Here is a 27433-nt window from a genome sequence, read left to right as displayed (position 1 = left end):
TTTTCCTAATCGGCCACCATTCAGATAATAATCTGTTTTCCTATTTTTGCCACCAAAGTGGATAACTTCACATTTATCCACATTAAATTGCATCTGCCATGAATTTGCCCACTCACCCAACCTATCCAAGTCACCCTGCATCCTCTTTGCATCCTCCTCACAGCTAACACTGCCGCCCAGCTTCGTGTCATCCGCAAACATGGAGATGCTGCATTTAATTCCCTCATCCAAGTTATTAATATATATTGTAAACAACTGGGGTCCCAGCACTGAGCCTTGCGGTACCCCACTAGTCACTGCCTGCCATTCTGAAAAGGTCCCGTTTATTCCCACTCTTTGCTTCCTGTCTGCTAACCAATTCTCTATCCACATCAATACCTTACCCCCAATACCGTGTGCTTTAAGTTTGCACACTAATCTCCTGTGTGGGACCTTGTCAAAAGCCTTCTGAAAATCCAAATATACCACATCCACTGGTTCTCCCCTATCCACTCTACTAGTTACATCCTCAAAAAATTCTATGAGATTCGTCAGACATGATTTTCCTTTCACAATCCATGCTGACTTTGTCCGATGATTTTACCGCTTTCCAAATGTGCTGTTATCACATCTTTGATAACTGACTCCAGCAGTTTCCCCACCACCGACGTTAGGCTAACCAGTCTATAATTCCCCGGTTTCTCTCTCCCTCCTTTTTTAAAAAGTGGGGTTACATTAGCCACCCTCCAATCCTCAGGAACTAGTCCAGAATCTAACGAGTTTTGAAAAATTATCACTAATGCATCCACTATTTCTTGGGCTACTTCCTTAAGCACTCTAGGATGCAGACCATCTGGCCCTGGGGATTTATCTGCCTTTAATCCCTTCAATTTACCTAACACCACTTCCCTACTAACATGTATTTCACTCAGTTCCTCCATCTCACTGGACCCTCTGTCCCCTACTATTTCTGGAAGATTATTTATGTCCTCCTTAGTGAAGACAGAACCAAAGTAATTATTCAATTGGTCTGCCATGTCCTTGCTCCCCATAATCAATTCACCTGTTTCTGTCTGTAGGGGACCTACATTTGTCTTTACCAGTCTTTTCCTTTTTACCTATCTATAAAAGCCTTTACAGTCAGTTTTTATGTTCCCTGCCAGTTTTCTCTCATAATCTCTTTCCCCCTTCCTAATTAAGCCCTTTGTCCTCTTCTGCTGAACTCTGAATTTCTCCCAGTCCTCAGGTGAGCCACTTTCTCTGGCTAATTTGTATGCTTCTTCTTTGGAATTGATACTATCCCTAATTTCTCTTGTCAGTCACGGGTGCACTACCTTCCTTGATTTATTCTTTTGCCAAACTGGGATGAACAATTGTTGTAGTTCATCCATGCAACCTTTAAAGGCTTGCCATTGCATATCCACCGTCAATCCTTTAAGTGTCATTTGCCAGTCTATCTTAGCTAATTCACTTCTCATACCTTCAAAGTTACTCCTCTTTAAATTCAGAACCTTTGTTTCTGAATTAACTATGTCACTCTCCATCTTAATGAAGAATTCCACCATATTATGGTCACTCTTACCCAAGGGGCCTCTCACGACAAGATTGCTAATTAACCCTTCCTCATTGCTCAAAACCCAGTCCAGAATAGCCTGCTCTCTAGTTGGTTCCTCGACATGTTGGTTCAAAAAACCATCCCGCATACATTCCAAGAAATCCTCTTCCTCAGCACCTTTACCAATTTGGTTCACCTAATCTACATGTAGATTGAAGTCACCCATGATGGGACAGATGCTGGTAGAAGATGGATAGAACCAGATGGGAAAGGATTAACAAAAGGAAAAGAAAGCTAAGTAGCTAGATGAATGTGCATGGGAGGATAACACCAGGGTGCGCATTATCCAAAATTGAATGAACCAAGGTAGACAGAGTATTCAATGGTTGCCATGGGGCCTGGGTATGTGTGCCAAGGGCCTGGTTCTGCACTGTTTAACCCTGAGAAGATGGCGGTGCACCTGCGTGTGCGCAGCTCTTTGGTGAAAAATGATATTGTATCTGTTAAATAGGGGCCGTGGACAATTCTGATTTGATGGAGAATGGACGTGAAAGCACAGAGGAACATCTGGAGAAATTTCTGAAACGCCCGTTCGCTGCTGTCATTACTGTGTGGTCAGGAATCTTTCGGAGGGTAGGCCTCAAAATCCCCGGCCTTGCCTGCCTTTGGCGACCGAGAAGGGGGTCGAATCGTTTGGACAGAGATGGCGCTCATAACTCGGTGTCGGAGAGCTGATTAGAGCTCGAAGTTTTCGTATGACTCAGAGTCAGATCGTGGTCGGCATGGCAATGAGAGTTTTTCTTCCTTCTCCCGTCTGCGTGAGATGTGGGACATTTGAGAAACTTTGAACTTTATTGTGCTCACATAATTCTTCATCAAGTTATGGTATTGTTGCACTGTTTGTAACTATATGTTATAATTATGTGGTTTTTTCAGTTTTTTCAGTCTTGGTTTGTCCTGTGTTTTGTGATATCACACCAGAGGAAATAATGTATCATTTCTTAATGCATGCATTACTAAATGACAATAAAAGAGGACTACGAGTCTTCATAATCATATATAGTTCTATGACTTCGTAAGGTGCAATGGCTAGTAAGTTGCCCATTTAGCAGGTGTGGTCAAGGACAACAATTATTCTACCTCAATGAATTCCAATATCCAGTCCTTATGGTCTGGATGAATTTATACCACAATATAGAACATATAACATAGAGCCGAACAGCACAGGAACCGGCCCTTGTACCACAATGTTCGTGCTGAACACAAGGCTGAACTAAACTAAATCTCTTCTGCTATACATAACCCTTACTTCCCACCTCCCATATTCTGCATATACATTTTTATCTAACGCCTCTTAAATACTCCAGTCGTATCTGCCTCCACCCCTTCCTCTGGCAGCCCATTCCAGGCACCTACCAATCTTCCTGTAAAAATACTTCCCACATATCTCCTTTAAACTTTATTCTTCTCGCATTTCTTCCTGCTGTAATTATATATAATGTCATAAGATCATAAGATATAGGAGCCAAATTAGGCCATTTGGCCCATGAAGTCTGCTCTACCATCTCATCATGGCTGATCCATTTCCTTCTCAGTCCCAATCTCCTGTATTCTCCCCGTATCCCTTCATGCCCTGACTAATCAAGAATCTATCAAGCACGTCCTTAAATATACCCAATGACTTGGAGTCCACAGCTGCCTGTGGCAATGAATTCCACAGATTTATCACTCTCTAGCTAAAGAAATTCTTTCTCATCTCCGTTCTAAATGGAAGTCCTTCTATTCTTAAGCTGCATCCTCTGGTCTTAGACTCCCCCCCACCCCACCATAGGAAGCAACCTGTCCAAATCTACTCTTTTGAGGGTTTTCAACAGTCAACATGTTTCAATGAGACCCTCCCCTCATTCTTCTGAATTCCAGTGAGTACAAGCCCAGAGCCATCAAATGTATCTCATATGACAAGTCTTTCACTCCCAGAATCATTTTAGTGAATCTCCTTTGAACCCTCTCCAATGTCAGCACAACCTTTCCTTGATCAGGGGCTCAAAACTAGCACAATACTCCACGTGAGGCCTCACCAGTGCCTTATAAAGCCTTAACGTTACATTACAGCAGACAATGTAGGTCAAAGTCCCCTACCATAGGAAACTTCTATCTTCTGGAATTTGACATTTCTACTGTGGGAATAAGATTCTGACAGTCTACCCTATGTAGCCTCTCATAATTTTATAGATTTCTATCAGTTTATAAACTAATATGTATTAATCCGATATCCAATTAACTCTGAGAAGGTAATCCGGAAAATATAAAAAACCTTGGAGACACCATTTGTATAGAAAGAACGCTGAGGAGTTAAAGTTAATACAGAATAAGTGTTGAAAATCAGATGATGCAAATCATCTGTGTATGCTGAAAGTCATTATCACAAAATCTATTTAAAGCAGTAAATAAAACCAATAGGGTGCCAAAATATTTTGCAGAAACGTTAGATTGCAGGCCACGGGAATTCATAGTTGGGCTTCGATGCTGACAGATCCTATCTCAGTCGGGCATCCTTTTCTATTCATTAAAACACCAGATGAAATTCAGCTGTTGAAGGCAGAGTGAATAATGAGGCAAGGCTCTCAGAATCTGTGCTCTTTAGAACTGAGGGGATGTGACTCAGGGATGATGTGATAACGACTCACACATATGAAAAGGCTGTGGAAGATTGCTTCATATGGAATAGCACGAGCTGAAGAAAGTTGGATGACATGGTGACAAAACCAGTGCAGCCTTGCTCCACAGTTTCAGCAACCTGGGTCCGGTCATAACCTGTGCAGCTTTCTGTGTGGAGTCTGAACGTACTCCCCACGACTGTGTGCTTGCCGCTAGTGCTCTCGTTTCCTCCCTCTTCCCAAAGATGGGTGGGTTGGTAGATTAATTAACTACTGCAAATTGTCACTAGTGAATGTGGGTGATAAAACCTAAGAAGGAGTTTCAAAGTACAGTTATTATCAAACTATGTATACATTATATAACCTTGAGATTTGTCTCCTAACAGGCAGCCACAAAACGAAGAAACCCAAAAGTCTTTTCTCTTGAAATCAAAATATTTTCTCTGGGACCTTGCAGAGAGACTTGTTCAACTGGTTCATATGATGAAATATGTTTATTAAGTAGGCTAGTTTCTGCAGCCATTCTTCACCTTAAAAGCACGTAGCAAAATCTGGCCTACTATTTTCCTGAAAGTCCTCCTGCAATTCATCTTTCAGCCCCAACACCCTGTTGAGAACTTTTCCTCAGCTAAGCCACTGGATTTTTGCATGTAGCGGGAGACTGGTGTGCTCTTTGTCCAGGTTTTCACAGTTTTTTAAACATTCTCGAGTAAACTGGTCTTAAAGCTACTAAATAACTTGCTTCCTGAGTCTTCTTACTGACTCTGACTTTATTTTTAAAAGCTTTAATCTATTTGTTTTAAGATTCCAATCATTGTTTAAAATAATCAGGAATTGTACGTGTCATATGACTGTGATTTGTAGTTAAGTGCCTTTTCAATTTTGCTGGAGCCATTGCTACATTTGTAAGTTGTTTGCCACAGACTACTCACAATGGAATAGGACAACTTGAATCACCAGTCCATGTAAAACCGATTGATAAGTACCTTTCATTGTAAAGATATGGTATCCGCAGATTACTTTAGTCCCACCCACTGCTTTTGTGTCCAGGACCCAGAAGAGGCTAGTCAACTTGGGCAACAGGAGGCATTGGGTCTCTGCAGCGGTCGTGAGTCTCCCAATCGCAGAGGGCGGTCAGTCATTGGTGTGTGTGCACCCAGCTGGTGGCTCTCCACCTCAGTACCCTGCAGAGATACCTGTATAGTGACCACCCTGTTTGATGGCATATGCGCGGGTGATGCACTTTCTCTGCAGGAGGACATGTGGCTTCCAGCGGACAGCATCAGCCGCGCTGCTTTGTGGGGACTGCCTCGCTTTTACCGAGTGCTCTTGAGCGTATGGGTCTAGTCTCGTTCAGACGGGGTGCTCCTGTGTCCACGGGAAACGATGCTCTAGCTGCGAGGGAGACTGATCCCCATCCTATCACGGTGGGTGTCGAGGGGGATCGGGGAAGTGGAGATGTTCCGGCTGCACCACCACCTGATGGGCCGGAAGTGCTTGTCGGACCTAGGCCTCGGCACACCACACGGGAGACGGTCCCACACAATGTGAGCTGTCTCACGGGGAAGCCCATCGTGCCCTTCCATGAAGCTTCAAAACGTTTCTTGTACCGGCTGCTCTTGAACACCTTTCATTTGCTTGCCGTCGTCTGCCAACCAGACTCGCCTTAGCGGTCTGTGTTACCATCCAGCAGCGGAGGAGGTCCCCAGTGGAATTCTCTTATGCAGGGGTCCTTCACCTGTACAGTGGGTCCTGGTATGTAAGGTGTTGCATTGGGCAGTACTAGGCAACAGATCTTTAAGCAGGTTCACTGACACCCCGTCCACCTGTCTATTCTGTAGCCGGGAGGAGTCAGTGTACTGGGCTTATATGAAGTGTGAGAGGTTACAGCCCTGTGTGAGTATCTGAAAGGGCTGCTGCTTTGGTTCTTGTATACGGGCACCCAGTACGAGGAGGATCTACTGGTGGGCTTGCTCCTGGGCCTGGCCAAGATGGCCATTCACGGGTTAAGGCGGTGGAAAGTCGAGGGCTCTGCCCAGGCCCACTGCCTGCCCCTCTTCCAAGGATGCGTTCATTCCTGGCTGTCCTTGGGAGAGAGCCTGCAGTCACAAAGGGTACAGTGGGGGATTTCGGGCCCCCCCCCAGGTAATTGACTGTTTTATAGGCAGTAATAATCATATTTTAATTTGAATTTATTCACCGTCTTGGAAATACTTAATGTTTGTACTTTGTCTGTTTGTTGTGTAAATGCAGTTTTGTAAAAAAAAACATACTTTTTTTGTCTATTGTCTACCATTGTCCTTTGTTGTACTAGTGCAGTGCAGAAGATAGTAATTCTTCATCACCAACCTTATCAGAATTGTCCGTAGGTTTAGGCCTAGAATCCTTCTGTTACATCTCATATCTCCTCTTCAAAAATTGCCAATTTCCCTCCAATTTTCTCCTACACCGGTAGTTTGTTCCATAAGTCAGTCGGCGGCGCATCAGGGGAAGTTGGGGAGGTAATTCGAGAGGGAGAGGCTGACATCACAGTCCAAGTTGTGCGAGTCCATTCAATGCTTGGAAAGCTCCTCAGTCTACTGTCCTCTCCCCATGACAGCGCACACCAATTATCAGTCTACCATCCTCCTCCCATGCAATACAGCGCCCACCAATTATCAACGGCCTCCTCTATCTTGCGTTAAAAAACTGAGAATGGGCTCAAGCAAGTAAACACAACTCTACTGGGCTGAGAGGCTAACGGGGGCCGCTCGGTCACTGCCCACCACTGCGAGTGCTAGCGTCGCAGGTTGCGCGAAGTTCAAAATACAATGTTTTTTTTAAATCACGATCTCTTGCTGAACCTCAGTTGATAAACTCTGTGCTAGGTTAATATGCAGGAACTTAGAATCACCACTACACAGACAGACCATCGGATATAAATCCATAGCTCCCTGAAAGTGGCAAAACAGGTGGATAAGGTCATCTGGCATGTTTGGCTCCATAAGCCATGGAACTGAGAGTAAGTGCTGCAATGTCATGCTGAGGCTGTACAGAACATTAGTTAAACGGTATCTGGAGTATTTTGTGTATGTAGTACCCTGGTTTAAGACCATGTTTTATTTCATTAATGCAGTTATGTTGTTGAGTATTTTTTTTTGCAGATTTTCTCAAAATGCAATGAGTGTCCCTTTAATTACACTATACAACCGAGTTCTTCATTTTTGCTCTTTAAAATAAAAAATCAGTTTGTTAAATTAGTCTTGTTGAATTAGTCAATAGGATTTGTCTTGTTAACATTTTTTCTAGACAGGGTGTAGGATCAAAGAAGAAAAATGGCAACCGACGACGAACATCACAAAAGAACACAGTGAAACGTTCCCAGAATCCATTTCTAAGGACAGATACCGTTGTCGGAAAATCCTCATGCAGAATTTGGCCTCACAGAGAATGTGCAGGTAACTTTTAGTAGCTAGTTAGCACACAACCTTGGAGAAAGTTTGATTCCTTTTCCTTGGACATTGCGTGGATATTTATTTTTCAGTGGGTTTTCACGTGAAATTGTTCAGTACCATGAGTAAAGGAAGTGAAGCAAACCGTATTGACTACGTAACTATGATCTCCAATTATTATGTGCACACTATAGATAATATATGTGTAATGGGCCCTTTATTTTGTTTGTTGCAGTTTAAAATATTTTGTCAAAACCATTTTATACTGGTGTGAGCTAAATTTATGTTGCCTGGCAAATGGTAAATGTGCATGGGTTGTCAGTGTTCATACAAATAACAGTCCTATGTCCTTTTAAATGAACATGTTAAATGAACTTGTCGTGTTTATCCATATCATATTTACCCTAGACATATTTATTAGAAATGGCATTGTCATCATTATCTCCCCATGCACTGTGAGGTTGAATTCACAGTAATGGCAAACTCATTATGTGCCTATGGCGAGAGAGTTACATGTACATTTCTTGTCACTATAGTACAGGAATACTATAGTCACTACAGTACACTATAGTATGGGTAGTGGGTAGTGGGTAGTGGCTCCATATGTCACTACTACAGGGCGTGACGACCCTGCCTTACACGAGTCCTGGGCTCAGCTGGCTCCGGCTGACAGTACCCGGTATGGGCCCCTATCCAGGGTTATGGACCCCACTACCTTGTGGGTATCTTTGAGAGAAGAGAAGGCTAAGGAGCAAACCCTACACAAATCCGGAGTGGAGCCCCTAAGGCAGTTGGATGATGTATCACGTCACCTCCCGGCAGCTCCTGCAGCCAAGCTGATGTCAAATGTACTGCTTCGCATTCCTTTGGACCACAACTTCTGAAGAGAAGATGGCGGCATGACGCAACGTGCAGCAGCCACTTCGGAATGAATATCTGTTATCTGTCAAGCAGGATGCCATGCAAAATCCTGATTTGATGGAGATGGACGTGAGAAGCACGGAGGAACATCTGATGAAACTTCTGAAATGCCTGTTTCGCTGCCGCTGCTACTGTGCGATCCAGAATCTCCGGAGGGGAAGGCCCCGAATCCTCGGCTTTGCCTGTTGCTTGGTGGCCAGGGCGGGGTCGAAGCGCTCTGCAGAGATGGTGCTCGGTGCTCGGTGTCGGAGGGCTGGTCGGAGGCTCGAAGTTTTCGGACAGACTCAGAGTCGACTGTGGTCAGGTGCTTCCAGGGTGCTGCATCAGCAAGTTTGCTGTGCTGGAGGTTCATGACAGGGAGAGTTCTTCTTCCTTCTACTGTCTGTGTGAGATATTGGGGCTATCGGGACTTTGAGACTTTTTTTTACCGTGCCCATGGTCTGCTCTTTATCAAATTACGGTATTGCTTTGCACTGTTGTAACTATATGTTATAATTATGTGGGTATTGTCAGTTTTAGTCTTGGTCTGTCTTGTGTTTCTGTGATATCATACTGGAGGAACATTGTATCATTTCTTAATGCATGCATTACTAAATGACAATAAAAGAGGACTGAGTATCCTCATAATCTAAACTAATCTAATCTAATCCGCGAGGCTGAGAGGGGGATCTTGATGTCTGAGTAGCCCAGGATCTCCATATTCATTGCCCAGGTCTGCGCCCTGGAACATTGTCTACTTAGACAGATGGAGCCATTCAGTTAAGTTATAGTACAGGAAGGATATGGTAGCTATAAAGAGAATGCAGAAGAGCTTCATCACAGACTGTTGCCTGAAATGAGGGTAGTCTGGGCTTGTTTTCTCTGGATGATAGGAGGCTGAGTGATGACCTGATAGAGGGTAACAAAATGATGAGGGCCATAGGTTGGATAGGTAGAACAGATAGAAATTCAGAATCTTTTTCCCAGGTTAGAGGAGTCTCTGGGGAGTGTTAGGTCATTTTTGGGGTTAGGATATGTATTGAATATTGACTTCAGTAACCGATTTCAGATCTGAATATGCATTGAAGATTAAACCTAAAATGCAACTCTTAACGATGCTGAATTAAGTTTGTTATTTGTGTGTCTGTAGAATGGGTGCAAAGGAGGGAAGTGTGAAAGGGGGAGTAGTTCAAAGGAAAGTTGAAAATATGGATTTATTTGAACTGGCTTGCATTTGTTTTTGATCTTTAGCATATAAAATATCATGTTGGGCTGGTCCAAGAGACCTTCCCACTGAAAGGGCGGCAGCATGATGCCTGCTGGATTTTGTTTGTCCAAAAGAGAGGCTGCTTCATACCGACCAGTAATTTTCTCCGGTGACTTCATTCAGGCAGCAACATTTGGTGTCAGAAGTGGGATTCCCTCTTGCAACGCACCGTTTTATCAGCTATTTTAGTGATCTAAGTGGGTGATTATTTAAAAAATTAGCGCTCACACTTGGACCTGTTTGGGTCGGTGGTACATGGGAACACGAGGTAACACAAACACAGTGAGTTAAACTCATAGACTTAAAAGTAATGTGTATGCGTGCATGTGTGTTTATGGAAGGGACGAAACCTGTGTGTTCATTTGGTGAGACGCAGACACCCATTGTGAAGTGTTGTTATTGAAGTTTCGGGACGTAAGTGGGGGTGTGTATACTCATTCCGGGAGCTCCATTTTGACATACGTGTTTTTCCAATGTGATGCAAAGGAATACAGCAGGCTTCATGAGTCCCGGCACATGTAACTGGCAGATCGCGGAGTACATACAGTACACTGCGGTTTTAACTATGTGCTGCTTAACTGCTACGCGTCATTTATATTTTGCCTAATGCGGACAGATTTCAGGGAGAGGCTTTACCCTGATATATCTGTTAGGATGGCACGTACTGAGGTCAGGCAATGTCAGGTCGAGAGCCTTGATGATCCGAGCCAGCCCTTGACCCTGATTACGACCATCGCCCCCAGGGAGAAACAGAGCACTTTGTCAGAGTTGCCCTCACTTGAAGTCAATGTGGGCATTCTGAATTCTGGTGCAATCTTGAGGAAATGAATGAAATTCAACAGATGCACCCTAAAAATATACACTTGTTGGTAAAAGCGAAGTGCCCGAGGAATATGGGACAATATGGCCCAGAGAGTGCAGGATAGTTTCTATGGGTTACTTTGTCAGTAGTTCCCAGAGTTTTGGGCTAGACACAATCAAGATTGTGGTTGCATGCCATAGTTGGATGCATCAGCAAGGGAGATGACGCTGAGTACAGGGCTATGGTAGGAAACTTTGTCACATGGTGTGAGCAGAATTATCCGCAGCTTAATGTGAAAAAGACTACGGAGCTGGTGGTAGACCTGAGGAGAGCTAAGGTACCAGTGACCCCTGTTTCCATCCAGGGGGTCAGTGTGGACATGGTGGAGGATTACAAATACCTGGGGATACGAATTGACAATAAACTGGACTGGTCAAAGAACACTGAAGCTGCCTACAAGAAGAGTCAGAGCCGTCTCTATTTCCTGACGAGACTGAAGTCCCTTACCATCTGCTGGATGATGCTGAGGATGTTCTACGAGTCTGTGGTGGCCAGTGCTATCATATTTGCTGTTGTGTGCTGGGGCAGCAGGCTGAGTGTAGCAGACACCAACAGAATCAACACACTCATTCGTAAGGCCAGTGACGTTGTGGGTATGGAACTGGACTCTCTCACGGTGGTTTCTGAAAAGAGGATGCTGTCTAAGTTGCAAGCCATCTTGGTCAATGTCTCCCATCCAATACATAATGTACTGGGTGGGCACAGGAGTACATTCAGCCAGAGACTCATTCCTCTGAGATGCAGCACAGAGCATCATAGGAAGTCATTCCTGCCTGTGGCCATCAAACTTTTCAGCTCCTCCCTTGGAGGGCCAGACACCCTGAGCCGATAGGCTGGTCCTGGACTTATTTCATAATTTACTGGCATAATTTACATATTACTATTTAACTATTTATGGTTCTATTACTATTTATTATTTATGGTGCAACTGTAACGAAAACCAATTTGCCCCTGGGATCAATAAAGTATAACTATGACTGTGAACTTTAGTAAAGATAAACCCAGTTAACATACAGTAGAGGGGGTGCCTGCATAAACCCCATTAGCAGTATACTATAAAAACTGACGCGCCAACAGCAGTTCAGAGTATAGTGAAGGAACTAAGGGAGTCTGCGTCAACTACTAACTTACCTATATGGCCAGTAAAGAAACCTGATGGATCATCAAGTCAAGTCATTTTTTATTGTCATTTCGACCATAACTGCTGGTACAGTACACAGTAAAAACGAGACCACATTTTTCAGGACTATGGTGCTACATGAACAATACAAAAACTACACTGAACTACGTAAAACAACACAAAACTACACTAGACTACAGACCTACCCAGGACTGCATAAAGTGCACAAAACAGTGCAGGCATTACAATAAATAATAAACAAGACAACATGCACAGTAGAGGGCAGTAGGTTGGTGTCAGTCCAGGCTCTGGGTATTGAGGAGTCTGATGACTTGGGAGAAGGAACTGTTACATAGTCTGGTTGTGAGAGCCCGAATACTTCGGTGCCTTTTGCCAGATGGCAGGAGGGAGAAGAGTTTGTATGAGGGGTGCGTGGGGTCCTTCATAATGCTGTTTGCTTTACGGATGCAGCGTGTGGTGTAAATATCTGTAATGGCGGGAAGAGAGACCCCGATGATCTTCTCAGCTGACCTCACTATCCGCTGCAGGGTCTTGCAATCAGAGATGGTGCAATTTCCGAACCAGGCAGTGATGCAGCTGCTCAGGATGCTCTCAATACAACCTCTGTAGAATGTGGTGAGGATGGGGGATGGTGGTGGGAGATGGACTTTTCTCAGCCTTTGCAGAAAGCAGAGACGTTGCTGGGCTTTCTTTGCTATGGAGCTGGTGTTGAGGGACCAGGTGAGATTCTCCACCAGGTGAACAGCAAGAAATTTGGTGCTCTTAACGATCTCTATGGAGGAGTTATCGATGTTCAGTGGACAGTGGTTGCATCGTGTCCTCCTGAAGTCAACAACCATCTCTTTTGTTTTGTTCACATTCAGAGACAGGTTGTTGGCTCTGCACCAGTCCGTTAGCCACTGCACCTCCTCTATGTATGCTGACTCATCGTTCTTGCTGATGAGACCCAGCACAGTTGTGTCATCGGTGAACTTGATGATGCGATTCGAGTTGTGTATTGCTGCACAGTCGTGGGTCAGCAGAGTGAACAGCAGTGGACTGAGCACACAGCCCTGTGGGGCCCCCGTGTTCAGTGTGATGGTGTTGGAGATGCTGCTGCTGATCAGGACTGACTGAGGTCTCCCAGTCAGGAAGTCTAGGATCCAGTTGCAGAGGGAGGTGTTCAGGCCCAGTAGGCTCAGCTTTCCAATCAGGTGCTGAGGAATGATTGTGTTGAATGCTGAACTGAAGTCTATGAACAGCATTCAAACATACGTGTCTTTTTTGTCCAGGTGGGTTAGGGCCAGGTGGAGGGTGGTGGCGATGGGGTCGTCTGTTGAACGGTTGGGACGGTATGTGAACTGTAGGGGGTCCAGTGAGGGGGGCAGCAGGGTCTTGATGTGCCTCATGACGAGCCTCTTGAAACACTTCATGATGATGGATGTGAGTGCAACGGTATGGTTGTCGTTGAGGCAGGACACTGAAGACTTCTTCGGCATGGGGACAATGGTGGCGGCCTTGAAGCACATAGGAACGACGGCGCTGCTCAGGGAAATGTTGAAGATGTCAGTGAGAATCTCAGCTACCTGGTCTGCACATCCTCTAAGCACTCTGCCAGGAATATTGTCTGGTCCAGCAGCCTTCCGTGGGTTGACCCTGCATAGAGTTCTCCTCACATCGGCCACAGTAAGACACAGCACCTGGTCATTTGGAGGAGGGGTGGTCTTCCTCGCCGCCACATCATTTTCGACCTCAAAACGAGCATAGAAGTTGTTCAGTGCATCTGGGAGGGAGGCATCACCAGCACAGGCAGGTGGTGTTATCTTGTAATTGGTGATGTCCTGAATGTCCTTCCACATGCGCCGTGTGTCTCTGCTGTCCTGGAAGTGGCTGTGGATTCGCTGGGCGTGTGCATGCTTTGCCTCTCTGATGGCCCGGGACAGTCTGGTCCTCGCTGTTGTTGGGGCTGCCTTGTCGCCTGCTCTGAAGGCAGAGTCAGGGGTCCTCAGCAGCGTACGCACCTCCGCGGTCAACCATGGCTTCTGGTTAGCGCGTGTAGTGATGGTCTTGGCCACAGTGATGTCATCGATGCACTTGCTGATGTAGCTAGTCACTGATGCCGTGTACTCCTCTAATTTGGTAGCGTCGCCATCGGTTGCAGCATCCCTGAAGATGTGCCAGTCAGTGTGCTCAAAACAGTCTTGAAGAGCAGAGATGGCTCCTGCTGGCCAGGTTTTCACCTGCTTCTGAACTGGTCTGGAGCATCTGACGAGTGGTCTGTATGCTGGGATTAGCATAACAGAGATGTGGTCTGGGTAACCGAGGTGGGGGCAGGGGTCCGCGGGTACACGTTGGGAATGTTTGTGTAAACAAGGTCCAACACGTTTTCCCCTCGCGTTGCAAAGTTGGTTAACAAGAAACCATGCCGAGATTGCATCCCATCGTGGCGAGCCCTGCAACGATCCTGAATCGCCTGTCTCCAAAATATAAAGTGTTTTTTTCAGTCCTGGATATCGCTAATGGATTTTGGGGGCTCCCCCTTAGCACCTGAATCCCAAGAGCGATTTGCCTTCACCCTGGGTAGGCAGCAGTATATGTAGGCCAGACTCCCCATTGGATTCCACAATAGCCCAGCCATTTTTCTTCATATTGTCGTGGTGCAGACTTTGGAAAAGCTCAATGGAAAGCCTTACCAGTCACCATCTTACAATATGCAGATGATCTACTAATTGCTTTGGAAGACGAAGCAGGTCACTTAGGAGCGATAGCCAGTGTTTTTGAGATACTGTGAGACGAGGGGTTTAAAATCAGTCCACACAAGGCCCAGATAGGGTAGCAAACCTTACAGTACCTGGGCTATGTCTTTTCCCAGGGGAGGAAAGACAGGTCAGATGACAGGCGTTCCGCAATCAGCTTCATGCCCCACCCAGTAAACATAAGGGGAGTGAGGAGGGTAATGGGTCTATTCAATTACTGCTGTAATTTCATACCAGGGTCCTCAGCACTAGTGGCCCTGATAAGGACCTTGATTAAAGGGGGGAGCCCATTCTGGAGGAAGTAAGATGGGGGGCCATATAAGGGAAAGGCCTTTACAAATTTCAAAATTGCCCTGGTCTCTGCACTCACAGGAGGATTACTAGATGCCAGTTAGTCTGATCTCAGTAGTTGGGAAGAGGTTGGAGTTGATTATTAAGGATGAGGTCTCAGGGTACTTGGAGGCACTTGATAAAATAGGCTGTAGTCAGCATGGTTTCCTCAAGGAAAAATCTTGCCTGACATATCTGTTGGAATTCTTTGAAGAAGTAACAAGCAAGAGAGACAAAGGAGAATTGGTTAAGGTTGTGTACTTGGATTTTCAGACGACCTTTGACAAGCTACAAGCACATGGTATTACAGAAGAGATTCTAACATGGATAAAGCAATGGCTGATTGGCAGGAGGTAAAGAGTGGAAATAAAGGGAGCCTTTTCTGACTGGCTGCCAATAACTGGTGATGTTTCACATGGGTCTGTGTTGGGACCAATTCTTTGTACTGTATACAATGATTTAGATGATGCAATTGGTGGCTTTGTTGCAAAGTTTGCAGATGATATGAAAATAACTAGAGGGGCAGGTAGTTTTGAGAAAGTACAGAGGCTATAGAAGGACTTAGATAGATTAGGAGAATTGGCAAAGGAATGGCAAATGGAATACAATGTTGGGAAGTGTATGGTCATGCACTTTTGTACAAGGAATAAAAGGGTTGATTACTTTCTATATGAAGAGAAAATACAAAAAACTGAGATGCCAAGGGACTTGGGAGTCCTCGTGCAGGATTCCCTAAAGGTTAATTTGCAGGTTGAGTCCGTGGTGAGGAAGGTAAATGCAATGTTATCATCCATTTCAAGAGGACTAGAATATAAAAACAAGGATGTAATGTTGAGATTTTATAAAACACTAGCGAGGCCTCACTTGGTGTATTGTGAACAGGTTTGGGCCCCTTATCGTAGAAAGGATGTGCTGAAACTGGAGAGAGTTCAAAGGAGGTTCATTAAAATGATTCCAGGATTGAATGGGTTGTCATACGAAGAGCGTTTGATGGGTCTGGGCCTGTATTCACTGGAATTCAGAAAAATGAGAGGTGACTTCACTGAAATCTATCGAATGGTGAAAGGCCTTGGCAGGGTGGATGTGGAGAGGATGTTTCCTATGGTGGGAGAGTCTAAGACCAGAAGACACAGCCTCAGAATAGTGGGGCGTTCTTTTAGAACGGAGGTGAGAAGGAATTTCTTTAGCTAGAGGGTGGTGAATCTGTAGAATTCTTTGTCACAGGCAGCTATGTAGGCCTGTATATTTCAGACAGAGGCTGATAGATTCTTGTTTGCTCAGGACATGAAAGGATATGGGGAGAAGACAGGAGAATCATGCTGAGAGATCAGCCATAATGAAATGGCAGAGCAAACCCAATGGGCCAAATGGCCTAATTCTGCTCCTATAGCTGATGGTCTGAGGCAGCTCGCCCCTTTCACCTATACTGCAGCAATGAGGTAGGGTATTACAATGCTTTCTTGGTGCAGGACCATGGGAACACAAGAAGATCAGTGGCATGTTATTCAATGAAACAGGCACCCATTGCAGCAGAACGTCCCTGCTGCATAGCAGCTTTAACTGCGCAGTGTGGGCAGTGCAAGTAGCTGAGCTATTTGCAATGCTGGGACAGCTCATACTACACACAACCTACACCATTGTAGCCCCGGAACACGGGGAGGCTGAGAACAGTCACCGACAGCAGAGGGGCAGCTTGAGAGGCAGTTCCCATCCCCAAAGACAGGTCAGTGACAATAGTCCTGGACACTGGAATGAATCCTGTGAGCACCACCCTAACAGAAGGAGAAGCACATAAGTGCCAAATGGAAATAAAGCAGGAAGAGGATACCGGTGTGAAGGAAACACCTCTGGAAGGTGAGGCTGAGGAAATTTTTATAGACGGGTCGTGGAGGTACATTGACGGGAAGGTGGGGACTGGTGAACAAAGCAGGTGAAGAATTAGCACCTAATACAACACCTGCAGGAAGCAGTGAGTCTGCCAGCAGAGGTGGCAGTAATTAAAGCTAAAGCTCACTAGAAAGGGGAGAGTAAAGAGCGGAAAAGAAACGAGTGGCCAGACATTAGTACGAAGAAGGCAGTAGAGAAACAAGAGGTGATTGAAATTGCAAGTGTGCAGGAAAAAGCAGCAGAAGCAAGTTTAGTAAAGTTTCATGAACAGGTGGAGGCAGAAGAGAAGGCGAAATGAAGGGGAAAGGGAGCAAAGGGGAGACCCATGGGGAGGAAGGATTTGTGGTGGCCCCACCGTATAGTAGGCAGATACTACTGAAGTTACATCATGGAATGATGCATCAGGGAAGGCAGAGCATGATCACAACCCTCCAGCAGGACTGGTGGTGGCCAGGGATGGGCGGGGATGTTGGCAAATTCTGCTGTTGTTGTACCATTTGTGCCCAGCTTAAACCTGGTAAGGGCATAAAGCTACAGCTGGCAAACCAGCCTCGGCCCAGGGGACGCTGGGAAAACATCGAGATGGACTCACCGGCCCCCTGCCAAAAAGCAGGGGGTAAAGCTACAGTCCAGTAATTATGGATCACTTCACCAGGAGAGTAGAGGCACTCCCAGCAAGAGACTGCACCGGCGGCACCACTGCACTGATTCGAGTTCAGGAATCCTCCCAAGGTGGGGAACTCCAGTTCAGGTGGAGTTGGATCAGGGGGCACACTTCACAGGGAAAGTGATGAAGGAAATGTGCTGACTGTTAGGTATTCGACAATGGTTCCACATACCCTACCATCCTCAGAGTTCAGATATTGTAGGAAGGATGAACTGAACAATCAAGAATGCCTTAGCCAAAGCTATAACTGAGAAGGGAAAGACATGGGTTGATGTATTACTCAGAATCCTGATGAGATTACGAGCAACCCCAAACTGTACGCTGGGTCTCAGCCGCTACAAATTATTGCTGGGGTAAGCAATGTGACTCCCTTATGGGGTAATTATGGGTTGAAATGAGCCCAGGACTTACAGGGATAGAATGACACAGTATGTGAAAGACCTTTGTAACCAACTTTAAAGTGTTAACGGACCGAGCAAGACAACAACAGCACATTGCTGATCAGAGAGAACCGGAGGGAAAGGAGATAGACTTCCCTCAGCCGGGTGATCAAGTCATGGTGAGGGTGAAATCAGCCAGCAGGGGAAGAATCAACAGGCACTCAAATGAAGATGCATTTCTAAAGACAGTTGTCAAAGGTCTGGAACAATTTCTCTGTTTAGCATTTTGTAGGTAGCCATTAGGGATGTTAGGGTAGATGTAGGTGCACACAGAGTAACTGGAAGGGTTCCAAAGCAAGGTATTTCTGCTGCCCATTTGAATAGATCCCCCTTAAGGCTGGCCAGGGACCATTAGAGTGTTTTTGGGGTTAGGACATGAAGTGAATATTGATTTCAGTGACCAATCTTCAGATCTGAATATGCATTGAAGATTAAATCTAAAATGCAACTCCTAACAATGGGTAAACAATGCTGAATTAAATTCATTATTTGTGTCTGTATGGGTGCAAAGGTGGGAGGTGTGAAACGGGGTGTAGTTCAACGGAAGCATTGAAAATACAGATTTGTTTGAATTGTCCCGAATTTATCTTTGACCTTTAGAACATAAATTGTTGTGTAGGGCTGGGCCAAAAATACCATTCCACCAAAAGTGTCTCAATGTGTTCCCTGGTGTATCTTGTTTTGCTTCATTCCAATCAGTACCTCTCTCTGGTGACAAACAACAGCACAGATGCAAGGGGAGAAATTTAAAGGAAAGCTGAGAGTTAAGTTTTTCATACAGAGAATGGGGAATATTTGGAACGAGCTCTCAGATGAGGTAGTGGAGGCAGATACTATTACTATATTTAAAAAACATTTGGATAAGAAGGATGCAGAGGATTACGGGAATAATGCAAGCAACTGGGATTAGAGTAGACAAGCATTGTGAGCATTGAGAAGGTAGGCTGAACGGACTGGTTGACTCTTAGATCCTGTGATTGACGCGCGGTGTTTAAGTGATAGACAAACAGTCAAGAAGTAACAACATCATCGTGGCTCTGAATTTCACTCAAATTTCCAGGAAAATCAAATGAAAATTCTCAAAGTTATTTGCACTTTATCTGTTATTTTGATGTTACAGGCATCTAAATGGATCTATTCGAACCCGATGAAAATCATGGTCACAGTTGTACTGTAAGACGTGTGATGTGTGATTCTGGGAAAGATGCAAATACTTTCAACTGACCACAGACTTGCAAAGTAAGCAGATATTAATGTCAGCCTTGTATTGAATTTGATGCGGTTGACATCTATTCTGTATTATAACCAATGCCAAATATAAATCTCACAAAATTGAACCACATAGGGAAAGACATCCCTAAATTCTATTTGTTAATTACTTCTAGACTGGTCACTTCTTTCATTGGTTGCAGGTTTACTTAGGGCTTGATGACCTACAGTGTGCTAGAAGACAACAGAGATTATTTTGACTTGACGGCTTTTGGAAAATGTAGATCTGAGTGTTTAAATAGCCATTCCAGCATGAGAAGAAGACTGAGCAAAAGAAGATACCAGAAGAAGGAAAAGAAGAGCTCTCAGAAGTGGCTACATCAATAAATGATCATTGGGGAGATATTCATCTACATCCTTCTGAGTTCAGCAAAAGAGCCCTGACTGAAATACGCTCCAGACAGAAAGTCATACACCACAGACGAAGTCCTGACGAAGGGTCTCGGCCTGAAACGTCGACTGCACCTCTTCCTACAGATGCTGCCTGACCTGCTGCGTTCACCAGCAACTTTTATGTGTGTTGCTTCACCACAGAAAATGTTTATTCAGACCAACTTGCTGACTACAGCATCAGAATCAGAATCAGGTTTATTATCACCAGCATGTGAATTGAAATATGTTAACTTATGTTAACTTAGCAGCAGCAGTTCAATGCAATACATAATCTGGCAGAGAGAGAAAAAAATAATAGTAAATAAAATAAAACGTAATAAATAAACAAGTAACTCAATTACATATATTGAATAGGTTATTAAAAAATGTGCAAAAACAGAAATACTGTATATTAAAAAAGTGAGGTAGTGTCCAAAGCTTCAAAATCCATTTAGGAATCAGATGGTGGGGGGAAGAAGCTGTTCTTGAATCATTGAGTGTGTGCCCTCAGGCTTCTGTACCTCCTACCTGATAGTAACAGTGAGAAAAGGGCATGCCCTGTGTGCTGGAGGTCCTTAATAATGGACTCTGCCTTTCTGAGACACCGCTCCCTAAAGATGTGATGGGTGCTTTGTAGGCTAGTGCCCAAGATGGAGCTGACTAGATTTACAACCTTCTGCAGCTTCTTTCAGTCCTGTGCAGTAGCCCCTCACTCAAGTAGCATCATCAAGCTGCTGCTGTGGGGTGTGGGGGAGATGGGCCTCGGGACTCCTATTACATGATTGTGAGCTTGTGTGTACTTACTGTGTGTGACTGTTGGTAATATGACTTTGTAGCTTGACCCCATAGTAACACTACGTTGTTCGGCTGTATTCATGAGTATTCATATATGGTTAAATGACAATAACGCTGCAATTGAATTGAATTCCTGGTAGCCCCAGTTGTCCAACTTTGGCCTCTAAACCTCCAAGCCTCTCCCATGCATGTACCTATCCATATGACTCTTAAATGTTGCAGTTATACTCACCTGAACCACTTCCCCTGACAGATCATTCTAGATACTTAATACCCTCTGTGTAAACTAAGTTATCTCTCTGATCTCTTTTAAGTCTCTGCCCAAATTTGATAGTTGAATGTCCAAATTACATCACCTAATAATTATCTAAGTTGAAGTCCATCTGCCATTCCTCAGCCCATCTCCATGAATGATCAAAATCCCTTCGCAAATTATTGTAACTGGTGTCACTTTTGACAAGACTCCCTAATTTAGTATCAGTAGCAAACTTCTAATCATATAATGGACAGTCGTATCCAAACCATTTACATAAATAATGAATAACAGAAGTCCCAGCACTGACTTCTGGAGCACCCCATTGGACACCAGCCTCTAGTCAGAGAATTAACCTTCAATTATCACCCTCTGTTTCCTACCATCAAGTCAATTCTGAATCCAGCTTACCAGCTCACCTTGAATCCCATGAGAACTAACCTCCAGATCAACCTGTGATGCGGTACCTTGTCAAAAGCCTTACTAAAGTCCGTAAAAACAACATCTACTGCCCTACCTTCACCAAACATAACCTCTCAAGCACAAAACCATGCTGACTACTCCTCAGGGTGGTATATGGTGACAGAAAGCATACTTTGATAATAAATTTATTTTGAATTTTGAACTTTGATCAAGCTTCGAATATCCAGCAGATCTTGTCCTTCAGAATTCCCTCCAGTAACAAGCAAATAACTGGAGTCAGGCTCACAAGAGTGTGCCGGGCTTGTTCTCACTGACCTTGTTGAACAATGAAACAACATTAGGCACCTTCCAGTCTTCTGGAACTTCACCAGTGGCTAAAGACGAAGCAAATATCTCTACAAGGGACTCTACAATTTCTTTCCTGGTCTGGGGTGCACTTGGTCAGGCTCTGGGGATTGGTCCACCTTAATACAATTCAAAACTTCAGTATATCCTTCCTCATAACACTGCATGTATATGATGCTTATGAGGGGATAAGGACTGATATATTGGAGTCACAGAGTTACACAACATGGAAACAAGCCATTTGACCCACATGGTCCACACCAACTAGTGGGTCCCAGCGCATGTTAATCCTATCTTCAATCATTTGGCCCACAGCCTTCTGTGTTTGTTTTGAAAGAGAATTGTGAGAATAAATAAACTTAGCTAAATTTAACTTTTTTTTGCTTGAATGTTGTTTACCAAGGTCAGAGCAATTAGGCTAGACTGACCTTTTAACTTATGCTTCTGGCCTTGTCAACCACAATCTATCCTTTATGGTGGTAGGAACATAACTAATAGTACAGCTGAAGATATACTTTAAAAAATGGAATTTTGCTTTATTATTCAAGACACTCTCTTTCCCATTTCCAGTTTTATGCAGTACCATTTAACATTTGGCTAAGGTGGTTCTGATTGAAGAATTCATTGTATTCCACCCAATCGAGTAAATGGAGGTAAAGATGCATTGACAATAACATTTGAGCCAGTTTTATAGAGTCATCTTCTTGGCTCTAACAGATGTCTGTTTCAAGTTTAATGAATTCAATAATGCTTATATCACATGAATTAAACATTGCTTTGCTCTGTTAAGTATTGACTTGAATGGAGGTTCCACCTAATTTTCCAAAAGCAACAGATACTGTTTCATTTTAAATTGATGGTGAATAAAAATGTCAAGAAGATGTAAGATCTAAAGGTTATCAGGAATGACTTCACTGTGCCTTATCCAGTCATTAACAATTAATAATGCTATTGATAATACACGATTGCACATGGATTACAGTCCAATCATGATCCTTGCCTATGATTCAAGTCATTGAGGACTAAACAGTTTTATTTACGAGGTTTGAGAATCAAGATTATTTATTTATCCCAAATATAATTAGCTTGATACCCACCAACCTGATTTCTCACAGGAAGACAAGAGAGTGGGAGAAGGAGTAGAAATTTGCTGCTCAACATTGCCCTTCCACTTAATACGATCGTGACTGATCTATATTTGTCTAAACTTCTCTTCAGTGTCAGTTTCTGATAACCTTTAATTTTTTGATCTTTCAAATATTTATCTACCTCCATAATAAATATATCTCATGATATGGCCACCACCTTCCTCAGAGACAGAAAACTCCAGAGATTCACCATCTTCTTACAGGAAAAATTTCTACACATCTTGGTTTTTAAAAATGGCCCCTTATTTTGAAGTTACTTTAAATCCCTTTGTTCATGATTCTCCCATGAGTGGCAACATTTCAAAATCTACCTTGTCAAGGCCCTTTAGGATCTTTATGTTTGTCATCCTTCATTCTTCTAAATGTTATTGAATTCAAACCTAAACTGTACAGTGTGTTCTGATCCCAGAAATTAGCCTGCTGGACATCCTTTGAACTGCCTTCAATGCTACCATATACATTTTGAAGTAAAGGAACCAAAACTATGCATAGTATTCCAGGTGTGGCCTCGCTAATACTTTATAAAACTGTAACTAAACATCCCCATTCTTTAACACCATTCCCTTTGTAATAACCTCGCCACCCCACTAATCTTCCCACCAGTTAAATTAATTCTATAGTCTCAGCTTTTTTTACATCTCTGATAAGAAATAAATCACATTTTCCAAATTGTTCAGGACCTCAACTAAACCACAGAACAAAATAGACAATTGGAAGCATTTGCCAGAAATGTATGGTTACTGCAGCTATAGCTTTTCTATGTCCAAACAAGGATATGGAAGAAAAGTTAGAAATATTTCATTATTTGGACCAATGGTTATGAATGTGCTCTCCTCAACGCTTTCTTGTAATTGCTGGGTGAAGCTTTTGGAAAGGTTACGTTTATAAGCATGATAAACATTTTATAAGTGCCAGTGGAGGGGTTATTAGATTAGTATTTTTGAAGCCTGGAATAATATTCCGCGTAGTAGAAGTTCAAATTCCACTCAAGAAGTTTGAGAAAATGAATTCAGTTGAAAAGTGCGGAGAAATAAAAATAGCCAATAACAACTTTAATTTCCAAAGGAAATACCCAATGAACAAAGACAATCATAACACTTATGGAACAGGCTTAACTAGAGGTCTGTCAGGAAAATACAGAAATCTGCACTATTCTACATTCAATTTATTTTGTCATTGTCTAAAAAGGTTAGCTAAAAGTCAACTACAGTTAAAAGTAAGTCAACTTTAGCTTTAAGTTACTCTCCTGACTCAAAGCAATCAAAAACTATATACTGCAGAAGTATCTTTACTTTAACAGTGAGGCAGTTGTTTCCAGTCGATTGTCATTACCACTAGACTGCTAGTGTAGAAATCAGTATTTTGGTTTAATGATTGAACTGTTTATAAAGAATTGCAATGTTGAAATAATGAACATTTAATTGGTGTTATTAGCCACAGGTACCCCAATAACTAAAACAATAATCTCTCAGCATCTTTCATTTTTAAAATTAAAGAAAACAACAACAGATTATGTATACAAATGTCAGATAATATCTACCAGCTAAAGGCCAATATAGGCTAAAGAAATTCAGCATGTCCTCAATTACCCTCAGCAACCTTTACAGATGCATCATAGAAAGCATCCTATCCATATACATCACAGCTTGGTATGGCAGTTGTTCTGCCCAAGAAATGCAGAGAGTTATGAACTCTGCTCAGTCTATCACAAAAACTAGCTTCCACTCCATTGACTCCATCTACACTTCCTGCTGCCTCGGTAAAGAAGCCTCTCAACCCTGTCATTCTTTCTTCTCCACCATGCCCGCCCCCGATTGGGCATGCTCAAAGCCAAATACCCAAGGTTCAAGGATAACTCCCAATCTGCTGTTATAAGAATCTTGAGCAAATCTTTTATATGGTAAAGACGAAGTCTTGATTTCCCAATCTACTTTCTCTTTGCCCTTGCACTTTATTGTCTGCCTGCACTGCATTTCCTCTATAAATGTAACACTATATTCTGCAGTCTCTTTTCCTTCTGAACTATGTTGAAGCATTTGTGGATGGAATATTTTTGTTTGGAAGGCACACAAGCAAAAGCAGATTCAGATTCAGATTTCTTTACTGCCCGTACATTCAAGCACACAGAGAAATGTGTCATTTGCATTAACAACCAACACAATGTGAGATGTGCCAGGAGCAGCCCACAAGAGTCACCACACATTCCGGCACCATCTAGCATGCCCACAATACTCAGCAACATCCCAGAACACAACTAGCACCAAAACAACAGCACAAGTCGCTTTCCTCCCTCCCACCCACTCACACACACAGACAGCTCCTCCCCATTTCCAGGACAGACCTCCTCCTCTGTTTCCAGACTTTCACCATTGGAGTTCACCTTCCAAACTACCAATCGACCTTTGGGTTCTGAGCTTCTGTATCATTCCCCAGACTAGCTGACGACAAAGCCCTAAACTCCAGGCTCCAACTCCGAGCTGTCGTTCATGCCTGCTGCTCCCATGCACTCCTGGTCTTTGGCCTTCAAGCATGAAGCAAAGGCCCGAACTGCGGATGCCCTTCATCACCAGACCACATCACTGGCCTTTGAACATGGAGCAGAGGCATCTGTAACATCTGTGTCAATAATACGCTATTACTAATAGAATAACAGTTCAATAAAAGCTGGAAAGCCTTCACTTGTATGGGCATTTTCCATAATTTCCATTTCCTTTGAAGGGATGAATGGGAAATTCTAGGCAGAGCACAGTGAACTTCTGAATATTGGCTGGTGGGTGGTCTTTCCAGTAATGTGCACATTTATCAGATTATCGCTACTGCCGGTCATCTTTGATTGTACAAGAAATTTGTCCATTTCCTGGCATTTGGGAAAGTTGCAAAAACAGCAGAAAGTGGGAAAAGAGATAGTACGAGCTGCAAAATAAGCTGATAGAAGTGCTGAGGATATCAGAATCAGTATTTTTTACAGTTGTATCAGGAACAATGAAGGCCCTTGAATGTGTCATGACACTGTAAATGAAAACAAGAAAATGTTAGACCTATTAGCTAATTCGTTTGCATTAATATTTTCAGTAGCTCAGGAGAGTAGTAACAGTAATAATGATGAGGAAAACATGAGATCATAGTTGTACAGCACAGTGACACTCCATTAGCCCAAACACACTGACAATTGTCTCTTTTTAAAAGAGATGGTGAACAATGTAGTCAGCTATCCAACCCTCCTTCTCAACATATATTCCATTCTCATCCACAATCTCTTCTGATTTACCAAAATCCAAACCCCTCTATTTGCATTGGTGTTGGGAGTTATGGTCCAGTAAATGAGTAAATGGTGCTCCAGCACTTCAGCTGATATTTGCAGCCACTATTTACAATTTGTGGACAGTGGAAAGTATTTCAGGGTCAGGATATGTGTGCAAAGAAATATCAGCTGCAGATGACCCTAAACCTCATTGTGTTGTTGATAGTCAGTAAGGTAGTATTACATTAGAGTGTGATACTGATAAGAATGGCAGATTACATGAAATTTAATCCTGATGAGTGTAAGAAGATGTATTTTGGAAGGATAGAACATACAAAATGAACGGTTGGGCTCTAGTGTGTAACAAGAACAAAGGGATTATGGATTACAAGTCCAAGAGTCCCTGAAAGTGTTAGGGGAGATAAGTTGGTGAGTAAGGTGCATCGGGAACAAGAATTCACTTGCCATGGCTATAAATACAAAGGTAAGTAGGTTATGGAGGCAGAATGGTCTGTCTTCATACATCCACCTATGTCTGCTCCCCAACAAGTTCTTTACCCGCTATGATGCCAAGCTGTGCTTCCATTTCATCCATTCCTGTGCCTACTAGTTCGGCAAGAATTCCCCACACTCCTCTGATAACTCCTTCTGTCATGATCCGGATTGGGTTCCCTTTAGATTTACTTTGTTTGTGTTACGATCTGGACCGTTGACACCCTGTTTCCCTTTGGGTCCCTGTTTTTTCCGTGTCCCTCGGGCTTGGTGATTAGAGTGTCATGGTCCGGACCGTAAAGTCCACATTCTGGTTCACGGTCTGATCCGTGGACTCAGGACTCTGGGTCTTCCAGCTGTCCCTTGTTTGACTAATCAAAGGCACCTGATTCCCATCTTTGGGCTTGCAATAGAAGTAACCTTGGGATTGAGTGGGGGCTGCTGGTTTGTCTTGTCAGTCCCCCTTGGAGCAACCTGCCGGTGGGAGGCTAGAGCAGCCAATTGCCATCTTTAGACTGTGTTGGGGAACCATCCCCTCATGGAGTCTTGCTGTCAGTAGTTGGAGCTGTCTTTGCAGTATGGATTTGATTGTTTCCTGGGTGAGCTGAGTGGCTGCCAGCCACTCCTAGCTAGGTAGGGATCCAGCTGTTTCCACAGCCAGCTGAGGTTGCTGGCTGAACTGAGACTTGGAGCTACCCCGGAGCAGAGATGGAACTGTCTGTTGTTCTTTGGTGTTTGTCTCTTGTCCTTGCCTCTGTGGGGTAAGTCAGGCTGTCTTGCTGTTGCCCTGTTGGGGGTCATGTCATGTCTTGTCTTGTCTTGCCCCTGTGGGGTAAGTCAGGCTGTCTTGCTGTTGCCCTGTGGGGGGGGTCAAGTCTTGTCTTTGTCTCTGTTGGGTAAGTCTGGCTGTCCTGCCATTACCCAACAGGTGGACCTGTCCCACCGTGGTGTGGAGAAGTTGAGTCCCGGCTTGTTGTAGGATAAGTCCTGGCTCTGTCTATGTTCTGTCCTGTCTCACGTTAGTGTTGTATTAAAGATGAGTCCTGGCTTGTCGAAGGATAAGTCCCGGCTCTATGTAGATGTTCAGTTCCCAGGCTGTCTCTCAGCTCCAGCCTCTGAGTTATCAGCCTCTGCATTTCAAGACGACGATCCCGCAGCCAAGTTCCTAGAGCCCTAGCCTCGACGATCCTGCAACCAAGCTCCAAGGACCCAAGCCTCAATAATCCTGCAGTCAAGCTCCAAGC

Source organism: Mobula birostris, chromosome 7 (genome assembly GCF_030028105.1).
Source record: "Mobula birostris isolate sMobBir1 chromosome 7, sMobBir1.hap1, whole genome shotgun sequence".
Lineage (NCBI taxonomy): Eukaryota > Metazoa > Chordata > Chondrichthyes > Myliobatiformes > Myliobatidae > Mobula > Mobula birostris.
The sequence above is the reverse complement of the archived record's forward strand: the minus strand, read 5'-3'. Positions refer to the sequence as shown.